At 39.2% G+C, this 17,178-nt stretch overlaps 1 pseudogene; it reads right to left on the reverse strand.

Moving 5' to 3' along the window:
* Positions 1-14,686: 14,686 nt before the first annotated feature.
* Positions 14,687-16,881, reverse strand: LOC143686697 (peroxisome assembly protein 12-like; annotated as a pseudogene).
* Between the last annotated feature and the right edge of the window lie 297 nt (positions 16,882-17,178).

Below are 17,178 nucleotides of genomic sequence, written 5' to 3' on the forward strand. Positions count from 1 at the left end.
AGTTCCGCCCCCCTGGGAGGATTTCCCCTCACCACTGTCCTTTAAGGATGCCCAGAATAGGGTTGCAGTGCTATAGCTGTCCACTTCGGGTGGTACCTGCATATCGTACAGAACCATCTGTAAACCAGGCCCGAGTTTTCTCTTCTTCAGTCAACTGACTGTAAGGAACTCCCCAAGAGGCCATAGCTCTGGTCTGGGAAGGAGAAAGTAATGTGGCAGGAGTGGGGCCCACGGGCATTTGGATCACTTCCTCATGTAACTTACTTGTGCCTTCAGGACCTGCTCAATCCCTATCTCTAATATGCCATTTCCATTTTATGGGAGTGCTGCTGCACACGCTCAGCTTTATGGCTTGGTGGGTCAAACAACATTCAACTCATAATAGGCACCTCAGGTCTCATGGCAACTTGGTGGCCCATGGTTCACCATTCAGTCTTTATTAAGGCCCAGTAGCAGGATAAAAGCTGTTAAGAGTAGTTATCTGCAGCAAATGGTAAGGCTTTGCTCCAAAATCCTAAGGGTCTGCATTGTGATTCTCCTATAGGGGCCTGCCAAAGGTTCTAGACAGCATCTCTATTCACCACTGACACTTCCAGCACCCTCGGATCTGCTGGATCATATGGCCCAAGTGGCAGAGCAGCTTGTACAGCAGCCTGAACCTGCCACAGAGCCTCCTCTTGTCCCCATTCAAAACTAGTAGCTTTTCTGATCACTCAGTAAATGGGCCAGAGTAGCACACCCAAATGAGGAATATGTTGTCTCCAAAATCCAAAGAGGCCAAATAGGTCTTGTACCTCTTTTTTGGTCATAGGAGTAGCCCGATGCAACAGCTTATCCTTCACCTTGAAAGGGATATCTTTTTGTTTTTTTAAAGATTTTTGCAACAGCTTTATTGACAAGTCTTATTGTGGCAAAAAGCCAGTTCTCAGCCTGCCTCAAGATTATCTCTGCAGCTCTCTCAGTTCAAGTCTGTAGATACAGTCCGGCTTGGGGATCAGACATCGCAGCAAGGTGAACTTCAGGGCAGGGGAGTCTGAAAATCTTCTCACTTGCTGCAGGAAATAAAACAAACATAAGAAGCCATTTGGTTGCCTGTGAACTTGATTGGGGTGAAAAGGAAAAGACGTGGATTTCTGGTGTTGGGCAGGGTAAAGGGTAAAGGGCACCCAGGCTTCCCGTGGATGACTGGAAATTGATACCTTTCTGGAAGAACATTTTGACCATTTCTATTAAAACACTTAGAAATGTGGATGCCCTTGGTTGGGGATGCTTTCATTACATAGATTAACACATTTTCATGAATGTAAGACTGGGAGTATAAGCATTGTATGCTGGCTGTTTCGGTATGGTAGGTTTGTAAGGGTAATTTTTCCTCTCTTTTGCTTATTTACATTTTCTAACATTGCCTGAAGAAGGATCATAGTACAGAGTCTCTTTTGGAGCCAGATGAATTTGAAATCTAGCTCTGCTATTGATTAATTAACAGAATTTTTGTAATGTTTACTACATGCTAGGCATCATTCTAAAGCTTTTGCAAATAATAATACATCTAATACATCACAAGTATTAATACATCTAACAATTTTATGAGGTTGGCTTATAGAAGCAGGTCTCCATTTTACAAATAAGGAAACTAAGGCAAAAAGAGGTTGAGTTTCCAGGGAGTGGTGTAGCCAAGATTGTGGCTGGTAGACTTTAACATGGTCTCCAGTGATTCATGAGTCTTCCTCCTGGTGTTTGTGTGTAATATCCTCTCCTGAGTTTGGGCATGATAGAAGGGATATTGTGACATGCCCCACACCACTGGACACCTGGAAATTTCATTGACATGGAAGGCCCCTGTTTTTTTGTTGGATTTGTTTCCCATCCCCTGACCTGCAAATGTCTTACCAATATATCTAAAGTAGTTGCTACTTCTTGCTTACTAGGTCCAATCAACATGATATAATCAATATAATGGACCAGTGTGATGTCTTGTGGAAGGGAGAAACATCAAGATCCCTGTCGACAAGATTGTGACATAGGGCACCCCTGAGGCAGGACTGTGAAGGTATACTGCTGGCTTTGCCAGCTGAATGCATACTGTTTCTGGTGGTCCTTACTGGCAGCTATTGAGAAAAAAGTATTTGCCAGATCAATAACTGCATACCAGGTATCAGGTAATGTGTTGATTTTCTCAAGCAATGATACTGTATCTGGAACAGCAGCTGCAATTGGAGTCACCACCTGGCTAAGTTTATGATAATTCACTGTCATGCTTGAAGTCCCATCTATTTTCTGCACAGGCCAAATAGGAAAGTTGAATGGGAATATGGTGGGAATCACCACCCCTGCATCCTTCAAGTCCTTAAGAGTGGCACTAGTCTCTGCAATCCCTCTAGGAATATGGTATTGCTTCTGATTCATTATTTTCTAGGTAGGGGCAGTTCTAGTAGCTTCCACTGACCTTTCCTACCATAATAGCCCTCATTTCATGAGTCAGAGAACCAATATGGGGATTCTATCAGTTGTTGAGTATGCTGATTCCAATTATGCATCCTGGAACTGGGATAATGTCCACAGAATGTGTCCAGGTACCCACTGGACCCACAGTGAGATGGACCCGAGCAAAAACTCCATCCGTCATCTGACATCCATAAGCCCCTACTCTAACTGGTGGACCAGAGTGATTTTGGGATCTCCTGGAATTAGTGTCACTTCTCAGCCAATGTCTAATAATCCCCTTTTCCCCAGTGCACAGTCACCCTTGTAAAAGGCCATAGGTTTCCTTGCGGAAGGCCAAGAGGAAGGTTACCAGGGTGAATTTTGGGCAGAGTAAAAGGGTCCTTCCCAAAGGACTCCTGGCCCTCCCCTCGTTCAGTCGGCTCTGGGTCTGTAAACTCTCTCAAGTCTGGGAATTGATTAAGGGGCCATTACTCTTTGTTTTTGTAATTCAAGTTAGATTTCTATTCACTTGACCTAGTATTCTTCTGCTTATAAAGCTCACACAAGAATTTAATAGATTAAAATTTATATTTTGATTAGTGCATTTCCTAATATAACTTATGTAGATAGTTTGATTGAGCGCCATAAGTACTTGGAATCTCAGGTAGGACATTAGATTTTGCTGGTTTGTCCAGAGTGATGCCCCAATGAATCCCAGAGTGATTCGATCAGTGAGTGGAAAAGTATCTGCAAAGCCCCCTTCGGGGAATGGTGAGAACGGGGAGAAATTCAACTTCCCCAAGTTGAATTCTTGATATTCTCACAAGCAGTGTGGACAACCAAAGCTATAGGCAGAGCCCCTGGTCTTGGGGTTTGTTCATATGAAACTTAATCCTGCAAAGGATAGGTCAAGTCTACTTAAAATTTAGGCCTAAGAGTCACCCCCAAGAGAGCCTCTTTTGTTGCTCAGATGTGGCTTCTCTCTCCAGCCAACACAATGAGCAGTCTCACCACCCTACCCCTCTCTACATGGGACATGACTCCCAGGGGTGTGGACCTTCCTGGCAATGTGGGACAGAGATCTTGGAATGAGCTGAGACTCAGCATCAAGGGATTGAGAAAACCTTCTCGACCAAAAGGGGGAAGAGGGAAATGAGACAAAGTGTCAATGGCTGAGAGATTCCAAACAGAGTCAAGAGGTTGTCCTGGAGGTTATTCTTATGCATCAAGTAGATATCATCTTGTTATTCAAGATGTAATGGAGAGGCTGGAGGGAACTGCTTGAAAATGTAGAGCTGTGTTCCAGTAGCCATGTTTCTTGAGGATGATTGAATAATGATACAGCTGTCACAATGTGACTGTGTGATTGTGAAAACCTTGTGTCTGATGCTCCTTTTATCTACCTTGTCAACAAAGGAGTAGAACATATGGAATAAAAATAAATAATAGGGGGAACAAATGCGAAAATAAATTTAGTTTGAAATGCTAGTGATCAATGAAAGCAAGGGGTAAGGGGTATGATAGGTATAATCTCATTTTTTCTTTCCTGTGTTTGTTTTATTTCTTTTTCTATTGTCTTTTTATTTCTTTTTTCTGAATTAATGCAAATGTTCTAAGAAATGATGAATATGCAACTAAGTGATGATATTGTGAATTACTGATTATGTATGTTGATGTTTTATTTTGTTTCTTAATTTTTTAATTAATAAATAAATTTAATTAAAAAAAGGAATTTAGTAGATTGTTCATCTATTCTAGGTACCCCATGATCTACTAGCCAAAGCCACAAGTTTCTGAGAGTCACATTATTTTGCTGCTGCTTTGGGTCTGCTATCTATTATGGTGGCAACACCCACCTTGTCTATGGTGACTAACTATTACCACGTGGCTTCTGACAACTCGGGATCCCATTATCCTCATTATGTTTAGGGATTCCAGCTCAGAGCAGCAGTTTCCACAGTAATATCTGACTTACAGAGAAGGGCAACTACACAGTCCTTCAGGGATAATGGAGCTAGTCTCACCAGTTTATTTCTCAAGGTTCTAGTGTAAGATATGTCTTCCAGACATTCCTGGCGTGTGTGAACAGGTCTCCCATGATAACGCCACTCTAATATTCCCATTTCTCTAAGCCTCTGGGTGCCCTCATCTACATTATACCAGGGTAGTTCTATTCTTTCCACCTCAGGTAATGTCAGCCTCCTTTTGACCCATGTTTCAGGCAACCATTCAAACAAACTGTCAATGCCCTTTCTAACCCCTTGAGCTACAACACTGAATGCAGAATATCTGCTCAGTGGGACCATATCAATAAATTCAACTTGATCCAACTTTATATTCCTTCTACCATTATCCCACAACTTACTGTCCATTCCCACGCATATTCCTGCCTATTTCTGTCTATATAAATGGAAATATATAGGTTTCTGTCTAGATAAAATGGAAAATTCATGCAGTTTTTTTGGTGTATAGCATAATTTCTCATGGGTCACACTTCGTACCTCACCTTTAGGGGCCTGTTGGGACTTTAGTCTAGTTATGGGTCTTGAAGAAAAGAGGGATGGTGAGAGTGGGTCATGAAAAGAAATAGAAGTGTCTTTCAAGCCAATTACTTCAAGGACTCCTGTTGCAGTCTCAACTGGTGAAACAGGCTTAGTTGCTTCAGACAGAGGAGTGAAGGCTATTTCCCCAGGGGTGGGGGGTTACAGGTGTTAGTAGGTAGTGAAGAGTTGATTTCATTATGTGGAGGTTGGATGGCAGACTCCTTGGAGGAGACTGGAGGCCAGGAAACTGTTTCCTTAAGGCAGGTTGGAGGTCTGGAATCCTCAGGGATAGTCCATTACACATCTATCTAGCAAAGGCTTAGCAGATTCCAGGATCCTGTCTCTCCATCACTATCATTATCAAGCCATACACCATCATCCCACGTTTCAGAATCCCATTCATTTTTAATCAAAGCCCTTACTTTAATAGCATATACCTTATAAGGTTGAGATTTTAATTTACATTGTAAATCTGCTATTCACACAATGATGCTTTGTGTCTGGTTTTCAGAGATCTAAAGTCTGTGACCATATGAAATAAGATTTTCTTTCAGGGGACACATAGAAACTTTTACATTATTCATATTGTGCTGGAGTTTCAAATTTGAAGCCTTCAACTCATCCCTTGCCCTCATCACTGCATCCAGCATATCTAACAACAACAAGCCAACATCCTTATACCTCCTAATTCTGCAAAACGCTGTAAAGGTGGCAAAAACATTATCACTGAGAAACTTTCCTCATGTAAGCATACAATTAGCAGAATTTAATGGTGATATTTTGAGCATGTCTTTTGCCACCTCAGCTCATGGATTGTCAGTGCCATCTTGATTACTGGAAACAGAATCAGTAGTGCCTCTGAGTCTAGTCAGAGTAGAAACCAATTATAAAAACCCATTTTTAAGATTCTGTTTCTCAAGAAGCACTCCTGGTACCAAGCTGTGTTACTCAGGGTTCTCCAGAGAAACAGAACCAACAGGAGAGATCTGTAAATATGAGATTTATAAAGGTGTCTCAAGCATCCATAAGAATGGAAGAGTCCAAAATCCATACTGCATGCTGTAAAGGGCCTGGATGAACTCCACAGGAGAGGCTAATAGGCTGAAGAAGGAGTGAAAGAGTCTCTCTCCTTCCTTAAAAGCTTTAAACTGATTGAATTATCTTGCTGTGGGAGACATGCTTTAGGGGATCACAGATGTAATCAACTGACACAATCAACTGACTGATGATTTAATCAATCAGCCATGAAATATCCTTGCCGCAACTGTCAGGTTGGTGCTTACCTGACCAGACAACTGGGCATAATCATTTGGCCAAGCTGACACCAGATCCTAAGCACCACAGGTGGTCTTAGGAGACCCTGTATTTATGCTTGATTTTGTTCTCTAATTAAAAAGTCAACCAAAAATAATCATGATGATGAATAATAACTATGTGATGACACTGTGAGCCATTGATTGTAACCATGTCAAGAATGTTTGTATGTCAAGAATGTTGACAAATGAAATGTCTGTTTGTTATTTATAATAAAAAATACTTTTTAAGAATTAACTAAAGACAAGCAATCATATAAAAGAAAACATGAAATAGGTAATTTACCAAAGAAAAATACAAATGGCCAGTAAATCTATCCCCTTTCAAGTATGATAGTAATATTGCTAGAAAGCTAACAAAAATTCTCATGGATAACCATTAAAAAGGAATACATTTCTCAATGTTGATGAGGATATGGAAAAACTAGTATCTATATAGTGTTTCTGAGGGCATAAATTGTTTCAACTTTTGAAAAGCAGTTTGGAAAAGTGTACCAAATCTTTAAAAGGTTCACTCTTCTTTTACCCAGAAATTTTCCTTCAAATAATTTAATTTTTAAAAATAATTGGACTAAGGCACAAAAATTTAGCTAAAGAATATTTATACAGTACTTGTTAATATAGAAAACTTGGAAATAACTCATAATTTAAAAAAGAGAAATAGGTAGTCATTAAAAACTACGGTGGCCTTGGAAAATATTTTTTTTAAATGAGAAAAAATATATTAGTATACCATAAACCATACTTAATGGCTTGACCATACTTCTGTAAGAGAAAAAAACATATAAATATATGTATGGAAGTTCTCAAACTTGTAAACAGTGATGGAATTATGGGGGGGTTACTTTTCTTTGTGCTTTTCTGTATATTTTAATTTTTCTGCCTGCATTTTTTATAATAGGAATATACATGTCTTTAAGAATTAAATTAATAGGATTTCTTTAAGATCCTATCTAGCTCTTAAAAAAAAAAGAAGACATTCTCTATGCTCCCAAATATCTTATCTTGGTGCCAACAAGTCAGGAACTTGGGAATTACCTTAGTTACCCCCTTGCTCTGGCACCTCAATACCTTGTAAGTCACATCTTCTGTCCCTATGACCCCCTCTTACATCCTTCTCTCCATCCCCTCACTATATAATAAACTCCTCTGGGGCTGAATTAACCCTTAGTAATGCAATTTCTTCCTATCACCCCTCGATGCCTCCTCCCTCTCCATCTCAAGTTCTAGCCCTTTCATATCAGTCCCCACCAGCGCCACCATTGTGGCATTATTGTTCGTCAAGTCACAGAATCACGGAATTTTAGAACTAAAAAACCTAAAGGTTATTTTGCCCAGTTCCTAATTTTTACCAAAAACAGAAAGAAAGAAAGAAACGGAAGGCCAGAGATGTAAAGTAATGGCCCAATGACCCAGATCTAGATCAAGGCTAAGCGTCTGCTGAAAGTTGGGTCTCCCAGCTCCCATCCCCTGAACCCATGCACCTTCCCCCAGCCTCAATAGCTTAAACTGCGCCATTTATTCAGACGTTTATTAAATGCCTTAGTATTTACCAGGCGTTTTGTTCTGCCTTCCCGCAGCTCCAACAATGAAGGAGTTTCCAGAAGAAAAGCACTGGTAGGATTTGGTGTATAACTTTGGCTTTTAGTTGAACTCACTATGTGGCTGCAATGGAGCTTTAAAGCAATATGGTCTTGGCTGCCCCCTGCTTTTAACTCAAATTTGCAAAGCAAAGTAATAAAGTATAACAGAAGCTGCCTTTGATTTAAGGCTGCTGGGGGAGAGCCTTGAGTTGGGAACAGAGATCCAAGTTGTTTATTTAAATAAATGAATGGAACTTTAACAGAGCAGCTAATAAACAAATCTTCCACTGGGTCATGCCAGGCTCCCTGGGACTGTGGTATTGGGTCTGAAATCCAGCTAAAGAGAGCCAGGTATCACTTTAACCTTACAGAGGTCTCTAGAGATCTCCAAAGTCCCCAGGGAACCTTGGGTTCTGAATGCAGAGGAGCCAGGCCTGGGGAGTAGGGGGCAGGAGAAGCAGTTTTTTTTTCTATTGCAGAAAGAAGGATGGCCAACAGATGCTGAGAAATGGGAAGCCAGGGCCCCAAGGCACCGAAGTACACCCAAATGGCTTTCCTAAGACCACAGATCTATTCTCCCCAGCTACCATTCAAACACAGGCCAGTGGACCTTTGCATTTTAATTTTTTTAAACTTTAGATTTGACTTACGTTAGATTCACATACTGACATACTATGGGCAAGCTGGCCATAGAGAGCCTGAGTCCCAACTGGGAGTTTGCTCCTGGAAGCTTCAATTCCTGCTGCTCCTTCTAAGTCGAATCTTCTCCCTTCTCCTCCTGTCCTTCCATATATCAAAACCCAGTCCAGAAGCTGCATCTTTAATGATTCTTTTGCTTAACCACCCACACAAAAATGAACTTTCTTTGCTCCCCTAAGGGCTTGGCGGACTACAGCTTGCCATTACCATATATTTTCTAATGTTGTATATATGTCTGGGCACAATTTTCTTTCCCTTATAAGCTTTACCCACAATCAGTGTTCAATAAGAAAGATATTAAGCAAAGGAGGACAGAAGCACGATGGCAGAGAGCTGGTCTCACCCCAGAGAAGACGAGGGAGAACTAGATGCGTTGTCCCTTAACGGTACCAATATGGCAAATCATCACTCTCAAAAAATGAGCTTTGGATGTTGTTTTGTTCTGTTTTTGGCAAGATGGACACACCTCAGGGCTTTACTCCACTTCTTTGGCCTTTCAAAGAGAGATGGGAGGTGCTGGTTGACGTAACAATTGCTTATTACTTTCCCTTGTGGTATTTTTACTAAAGCAGTTTTACTAATAGGCTGTTTACAGTCATTTCCCTTTCACAGCTGGCCCCAGAGTGAAATGAAAACAAAAAATGATACCCAGGGGTTTATCAATTTTTCTCTCTTATATACTGTTAGTGCCTCTCAGCAGGAGGAGTTCACAATCCCCAATTTATAACTCCTTTCAGTGGGATTTGTCTGCCAGATTGACTCACTATGTGGAAAAAACCCAGCTCCCTCTGGCAGAGCTGGGTGCCCCTTGCTGAGCCTGGCAACTTTGCTGTGTGGGTCTGAGAGAGGGTTTGGAGGGCTGCGGCTCACACAGCATTGGAACAGTGATGGGACAAACAAAGTAACAGACCCAAGGTGACCATGGGGATTCCCAAAAGGCAGAGCGGCTTTGTTCTCCTGCAGGTATTTCCATAAGTTCCTTTTTAATTTTTCCAAGGTTGGAGGGGAACCCTCTGTTATGGTATTTAATATATAGGAAGCAGAGCACAGACTGCTAGCAGTATCTGAAATTCTCAAGTTAGAGCAAAGTGAGGGGGCCATGGCACAGACACACTGGAAAGGAGAATGGTAGGCAGAAAGCAGAAGATCAGATTTCTTCACAAATCAAAAGGGGAAGAAGGTCACACAAACTTATCTTCCATATAATCCAGATAAATATTCGCTTACTGCCTTCATCTACCTAACTAACCTCATTTTCCAAGTTCTTTCTACCCAACTTTCAAAATCCACTTCTGACCTTGTGATTATTTATAAACTACATTTTCAATGACCTCCCTGTTCCCATTGGGATGGGAAGTGGGGCAAGCTAGCTAGTTATCCATTACCTTAAGTTTATGAGTGACAAGGAAGATTTTGTGCAAGGGACCATTTTGTCCTTCCCATGTGTGCTTCATTAAATAATACAAGATCATACTTATGACTGGCTTTAATGATACATTTCTCTCATTCATATAATTTTTAATTCACTTATTCATTTATTCAAAATGAGTATCAACTACAAGCTAAGTAAACAACAAAGCGAAACCTGCTGTCATGGAGTTTTCCATCTGGGGGTAGACATGGGTTTAAATAAATTATCCCACTAACTATATAACCGGAAACTCAAACTTAGACTCAGTTTACATAGCACAAGTAAGAAAGATATCCCTGTGAATCTGAGATCTAGAGAATGAACCAGAAAATGAGAGAGATAGAAAAACATGGTAGATTGAATTATGTGCACCAAGTTTTACATGTTCTTTATCTTCATCTCATTCTTGTGGGCAAGAACCCATTGGAAATAAGATCTCTTTGAAGATGTTATTTTTAGTCAAGATGTGGCCCAAATGAATGAAGCTGGGTCTTAATCTAGATTAAGTGCTTTATAAGCAGAAGAAGTTCAGATACAGTGAAAAATAAAATAAAATAAAATTGCACAACACAAAATAAAATAAAAGGAAGTCATAAGTCAGCAGGAACCCAGAAGAGAAAGAAGACATCAGCATGTGCACTGCCCCATGGCAGGGAAGCCAAGGAACCCAAGGATCACCAGCAACCAGCGCCTGAATGCCACAGTCATTGGGAAGAAAGTTTCCCCTTTCTTGACACCTCGATTTTGGACTTCTCCTGGCCAAAACTGTAAGCCAACAAATTCCCGTTGTTTAAACCAACCAATTGTGTGGTAATTGTCATAGCAATCCTAGCAAACTAAGACAAGAAACAAATGCTAAGCAGAAGAAGGAAAACATTCAGAATATTAAGACTGAAAGAAGCCTGTGAGTTTGGGAAGCAGAGAAAAAGCCTTTATGATTAGATCAGAGCGGAAAGGCTTAAGGTGAACTTTTAGGGTTTGACAAGGGATAGGACATTCAGTGCCCTGTTGTCTATATGGAGGATGCTAAAGCTTATCCTAAGGGTGGTGGGAAACTTTTGGGAATTTTAAAAGATGGCAATACAGGACCAGTTATGCATATTACAGTCTATGGAAAATGGCTCAAAAGAAAAAAAAAAAGACTTCAAGGAGGTTAGTAGGGTAGGGCGGGTAAAGGTAAATGATGGTCTATCCTAGGATGCATCTTTGGAGTAAGATGATGGCAGTGCAGTTGGAAAGAATGGATACATCTAAGATATATTTTGGAAACAGAATTGGTAAAACATGCTGATGGGCATGGTACACAGACAGGCTTTTTGCATTAGCAACCAGATAAATGAGGGTTTTACTTTCTCCAGTCAATGTGTTAATTCCCACTTCCCCAAACTCTTTAGTGAGAACTAAAGAGGTACTTCAATTTTTTCTCTCCTGTTACCACCTTCAGGCTGTCATCCATCTTTCTATCATCCATTCCTAATCTCTGCGTCTCCACTTATCAGCTGCAAGAGATTCCAACCCAGGAATTTCCTAGTCCCTTTTCTAAAATGTAGGAAAGTTGAAAGAACCAGATGTGATGGCATCTATAAAGATACTGGAATGCAGAAGTTACTCAATATATGCACATTTACATCCTTCCTCTTTTTCCTTCTTATCCTTGCCCTGAGATTCTGAATTTGGACTTTCTCTTTTCCAAATATAACCTTCTAGACTTCAACCTCTCTTATTTCCCATCTCACACAAACTTATCCTCCATATAATCCTGATAAATATTCACTTACTGCCTTCAACTACCTAGCTAATCCCATTTTCCAAGTTCTTTCTACCCAACTTTCAATACCCATTTCCGACCTTGTGATTATTTATAATCTATATTTACAATGACCTCCCCGTTCCCTGGCGGAAGAAGCAGTAAAGTGGTTGAACTTGTGGACAGCAGTTGTGTGCTCGGGAAATAAAGAGATGTTACAGGTCAAAACCAGGGCAGACAGGGAAGCTGTCTGGTGCAGGAGCTGATTCAGAAGCTAAAAACCAGAGCCAGGCGAGCTGTTAGGTGAGTGGAGGCAGACCCAACCTGCCAGAGATAAGTGGCCTTAAAACTAAAGTGAATGCCTGCCTCAGACAGGAAACCCCTCACTCTCTCTCTGTCAGTGTTGTAGCAGGATCCAGGGATAGCTTTCCTCTTCAGTTTTGCAAACTTCATTCCCGGGATCTTGGGCTGCTGCACTGCAGCCTCTGTTGACATTAGCAGATCAGGCAGCATGTTTTATTCAGTCATGCAGTCTGACATACAATAGAAATATCCAGCCTGCAATTTCTTGCCTTTGAGATTTTCAGTGCCCTCTTTCTGTCTCAAGATTTAAAAAAAAAAATCTTTAAATTAAACCAGAAGTTTAAAATAATTAATTGCTGAGAGAATTTCCATTTCTGAGAGATTTTGTGTCCGACAGAATGGGCTTTATTTTATTTCATTTTGGATTCGTTTATTGGCTAGGTAATAGAGGCACATGGTAAAATGAAATCACAAGGTATAAGGATAGATGCCAAAGTCTTCACTTCCCCTCTTCAGAGGCAATCACTGTAACGTGTTTTGTGGGCTTGAGGGTATGAATTTCTTTCAGAAATAATCTAGGCATTTACAGGCATGAAAGGTTGGGCCCCTTTTTGATTGCTCCCCTATTTTTCAATCATGAAGCCCCACCCCCAATCTACACCCATTTATAAAATCAATCCCTTCCTATTTTGTGTTCTTACTGTGTTCACTATAGCCTTCTATCACAGTGTTTATAATGTTTTACTGACTATATATGTCTCATCCCCCATATTAAAAAATGATGAACAAAATAATAGAACTAACCACAGTAAAAGGAAGAACCTATAGGAATAGCAGCAGGAATTAACGATCTAGAAAACAGTTAACAAATAAAGTTACGGCTGATCTGTAAAACTGAAGTCCATTCTTTGTAAAGACTAATGAACTAGATAAGACTTTGGAAGGTCTGACTAAGGAGAAAAAAGCATAAAAAATAAGCAATATCAAACGTAAGTAAAATTATACGATGATAGCTGTAGAGGAGCTTTGGAATTAATTATGAAAACCTTCTGCATCACCTTACAGCAATAAATTTTGAAATCCAGATGAAATTAGTGATTTCCCACAAAAATTAAAAATTACCTAAGAATAAAACCTGAATATACTAATTACCATACAAAATGCTGACAAAATGGTCAAAGATTTACCCCTAAAGTCTCTTAGCCCTGGAGTTTTATAGAAAAGTTCTATTAAGCATTCATGAATAGATCATCTTTGTGTCATTTAACTTAGTCTAAAACATAGCAAAATATAGGAAAACATTTAACTCAATCTGCAAAAATAGAACATGAAAAAAGTAGGCCATTCTCACATACATAGATATAAAAGTCCTAAATGTAAATCAGCTTATTGAATTCAACAGTGCAATAACAGAATGCCAGAATGGTTTCTCTTATTTACCATTGGGCAATACACTAACATACTTTGCCATATTAACCAATAAAAGATAAATAATATATGATCACCTCAAAAGATACCAAAGAGAGCATTTGATAAAATTCAACATCCTTCCTCATTAAAACAGACTTTAGTAATATTCTTTTATTAGAATTCAGAACCCTCACTCTAAAGTGGATATTATAGAATCCTACAGTAAACATCCTACTACATATTGGAGGGAATCTTACAAATCAGTAACAAGACAAGGACACCGATTATTATCGCTGCTGGAATATTAGCAATAGTAATAGGCAATAGCAATAGCAATAAGACAAAAAAAAGATGTGAGTTTTATTTATCAGTAAGAAAGACACCAAATGGTAAATTTTCACAGTTACTTTACAAGAAAGTCTAGAAGAAACCACTAAAAATTATTATAACTAACAAGATAATTCAACAAAGTGGCTAAATAGAAAGATGACATATCCAGGTAATTTGTTTTATGTAAGAAAATGAAAGAAGGTATAATAAGGATAATAACACAATTAAACATTAGATAATGCAAATATAATAGTAAAGCAAATATTTACACATTTTTACAATGTGAAAGGTGCTGTTCTAAGTGCTTTACATAGTTTAACCCGTTATAACCTTACAACAACCTTAGCAGGTAGGTGTTATTGTTACCGTTTCACAGAGGGAGCAACTAAGCTACAGAAAGCAAAAGCGATTTGTGTAAGATCATACTGCTAGTAAGTGGCAGTGAGACTAACTGCAGATTACGTGTCCTGGAAGTGAAATTCAGGGTGAAGACCCTTATTATAGGTTTTCTGAAGAACACAAAAAGAATTTCTGTGAGATGGGCAAAAATTTTAAAGTTTTTTTTAAAATCAACTAATGGTAATCATTGAAGAATGATTCTCCCCTCTACTGTTACTTGAACTATAAATTGATGAAGCACATTTGAAGGCAATTTCTTAGTGTCTATAGAAGAAAATAAACTAGGAATTTATATTAAGGAAATCACTGAGTACAAGGATACTTACTGAGGCAATGCTGTAATTAGCATAAAACAAACATCTAAATGTCCACCAGTTGAGTAAGAATAACAGGATGGTGTTCTGCAATCCCTGTTTTATAGGCACAAGAAAGAATTTTTTATGATTTTATGGAATACTTTGTGAATGTCACAAACTTGGGTTAAGATTAAGGTTTTAGAATCTGTGAAAATGTTTTGAAATGCCTTACCTTTTGCCTGGTTGCTGCATCATGCTGCCTTCAGCTGGTCTGTGTTCCAGAGCTCGTATATCCTGGACTGTCAGTCAACCTAGCTGAACTCCAGCCAGCTTCGGCAGTAGTCAGTGATGCTGAGCTTTTCCTAAGATATACTGAAGTTGTTGTACAAGAAACCAGCCTTCCCAGGCCATGTTAACAAATGGGTAGGCTGCCAAGAAGGCTCAGTGGAATTGTTTCCAGAGGGATGAAAGGGGATGGATAGAGTACTCATCCTCTTCTCTCAGGCTAGAAACCAGCTTCTCCAGCTTCACTTTCAGATTGGGAAGAAAAACCAGGAACATAATTGATTTCCAAAGCTGTTCTTTGGGAGACCAGCACTGGCCGAGCTCTGAAAATTGTGGCTGTCTCCCATTACAAACCATTTCAAGCCATAAAAGTTTTCAGAAAATGAGGCACTGGTTTTAGGTAGATAATACTGCTGGAGCAGAAGCTCTAGCATAGTAAATATTTCATCAAACCACCTCCAAAGGAACCCATAGCGGGCAGGATTTGATTCTGCAAGAATCTAAAACAAAATAAATAAATGAAATAACTCCATTAAAAAAATAAAAATAAATAAATGTCCATCAATAAAGGAGTCTTGAAATAAAGTATACTACATCTTTACTATAAAATATCATGCAGTTCTCACAAAGAATATATTGACATGGAAAGATTAAGACATATTTTAGATAAACAAAGCAAACCATAGAATAATATGCATAGCATGACTCAAATTATATTTTTTAAAGTCCTAATATATACACATAATATATACACACATATTTTCGCACAGAAAAGTAACTGAAAGAACATACTCCAACCTGTTGAATTATTAACTTCTGAGAAGAAGACTGGGAATGGGGGAGGAATGAAAGGGGAATTTATGAGCTTTCTCCTTATAATTGTGTATTATCTGAATCTCATATAAAAGAAATATATTTACATATTTAAACTTGTGTTTTTAAGAAAGAGAAAAATTTTAATGTAGAAAGGAAAAAAGTACTTTCAAAATCAGAGCAGAAAAAAGAAAAAATCCTTTCGTCTAAAGAACATGTTTAAGCACAAATACTAGTAGTTTATGCCTTTTTTGTAAAAGAAATGAGAGTCTTGGAGATAAGAGAGTTTAGGAATGTCCATTTCTCTGACCACTCCTACCAGTACTTAACAAAGGGAGGGAACAACCAAATCTGTAGTATTTTACTCTCCATTGGAAAGATGTAAGAAACTCAAGAAAGGCAAATAATTTTACCTATCTCATAAGAATGCTGAACAGTGAAGAGTCCATCTTGGGAAACAAAATTAATAAGGTTTTTAAAACTAAGAGTTTATTTTTGAGAATGACACTAGATTTTTCAATGGAAAGAATTTTAGCCCTCTGTGATGGTTAATTTCATGGGTCAACTTGCTTAGGTTATGGTGTTCAATTGTTTGACCAAAATGGAATTTACATCTATAATCAGTTGATTGCATCAACACTCAGCAAATGAGATTGTCCTCAGCAATGAGGGGAGTCTCCTCATCCAATCAGTTTGGGATCTTAGAACTGAAGATTTCAGAGATCAGAAGAAGAATTTCTGCCTTGACTTCAGAACTGGCTCTTGCTGGAATTTCTAGCCCACCAGCTCCTCCTGGGGAATTAGGACCAAGGACTTTGGCATCATCTGTATTAGAGTTTCCAGCTTGTGGTCTGCCCTACAGAGTTCAGACTTGGCCAGTCCCCACAGCTCTGTGAGCCAAGTCTTTATAATAAATTTCTTAGTATATAAATGTAGATACCCTGTTGGTTCTGTTTCTCTGGTCAACCCTGATTAATACTCCCTCCTTCTCTACAGAAGTGATTCAATGCTGTTTCTCAGAAGGCACCGGAAAGCTGAAAGTATAAAACTGTGTTTGTATATTGTGGGAGAGACTGGCATTCAGAGAGAAGGGTCATTTTAAACACCATACCATCCACAGTTGGCAAAAGAGCCAGGAAAACGCTGCTCCTACTTGAGTCACATCAGCACCACGGCAGGCGAGAGACATTAGTTACTGCTCACGGGTGAGGGTAGGGGGCCATGGTGGCAGCGACAAAAGCAGAAGATCAGAAAATACCTAATATCACTTGGTAGGGGCACAGGCTCTGAGTATGAATCCTGACATTGCAATTTAAAAGCGCCATGACCTTGTGTAATTTTTTTATCCTTAGTTTACTTATCTATAAACTGGTGATAAAACAATGTTAATCATTGACTCAGTTTTGTTGTGGGTAATAAACGGTCTCTTAAAGCACTTAGCACAGTACCCAAAACATAAAGTACTCAGTATATACTGGACATTTTATTCACAATATATTACCATTCTAGGGATTAGGGAAATGGAGATCATACACCCTTAGGAATTCGGTCTGCAGCTTATGGTAGTTTTTGCTTATTTGTAGAGTATACTCCTGTGCACCTGGAGGAGTAGATGGCTGTCG

This window comes from Tamandua tetradactyla, chromosome 6, assembly GCF_023851605.1.
Source record: "Tamandua tetradactyla isolate mTamTet1 chromosome 6, mTamTet1.pri, whole genome shotgun sequence".
NCBI lineage: Eukaryota > Metazoa > Chordata > Mammalia > Pilosa > Myrmecophagidae > Tamandua > Tamandua tetradactyla.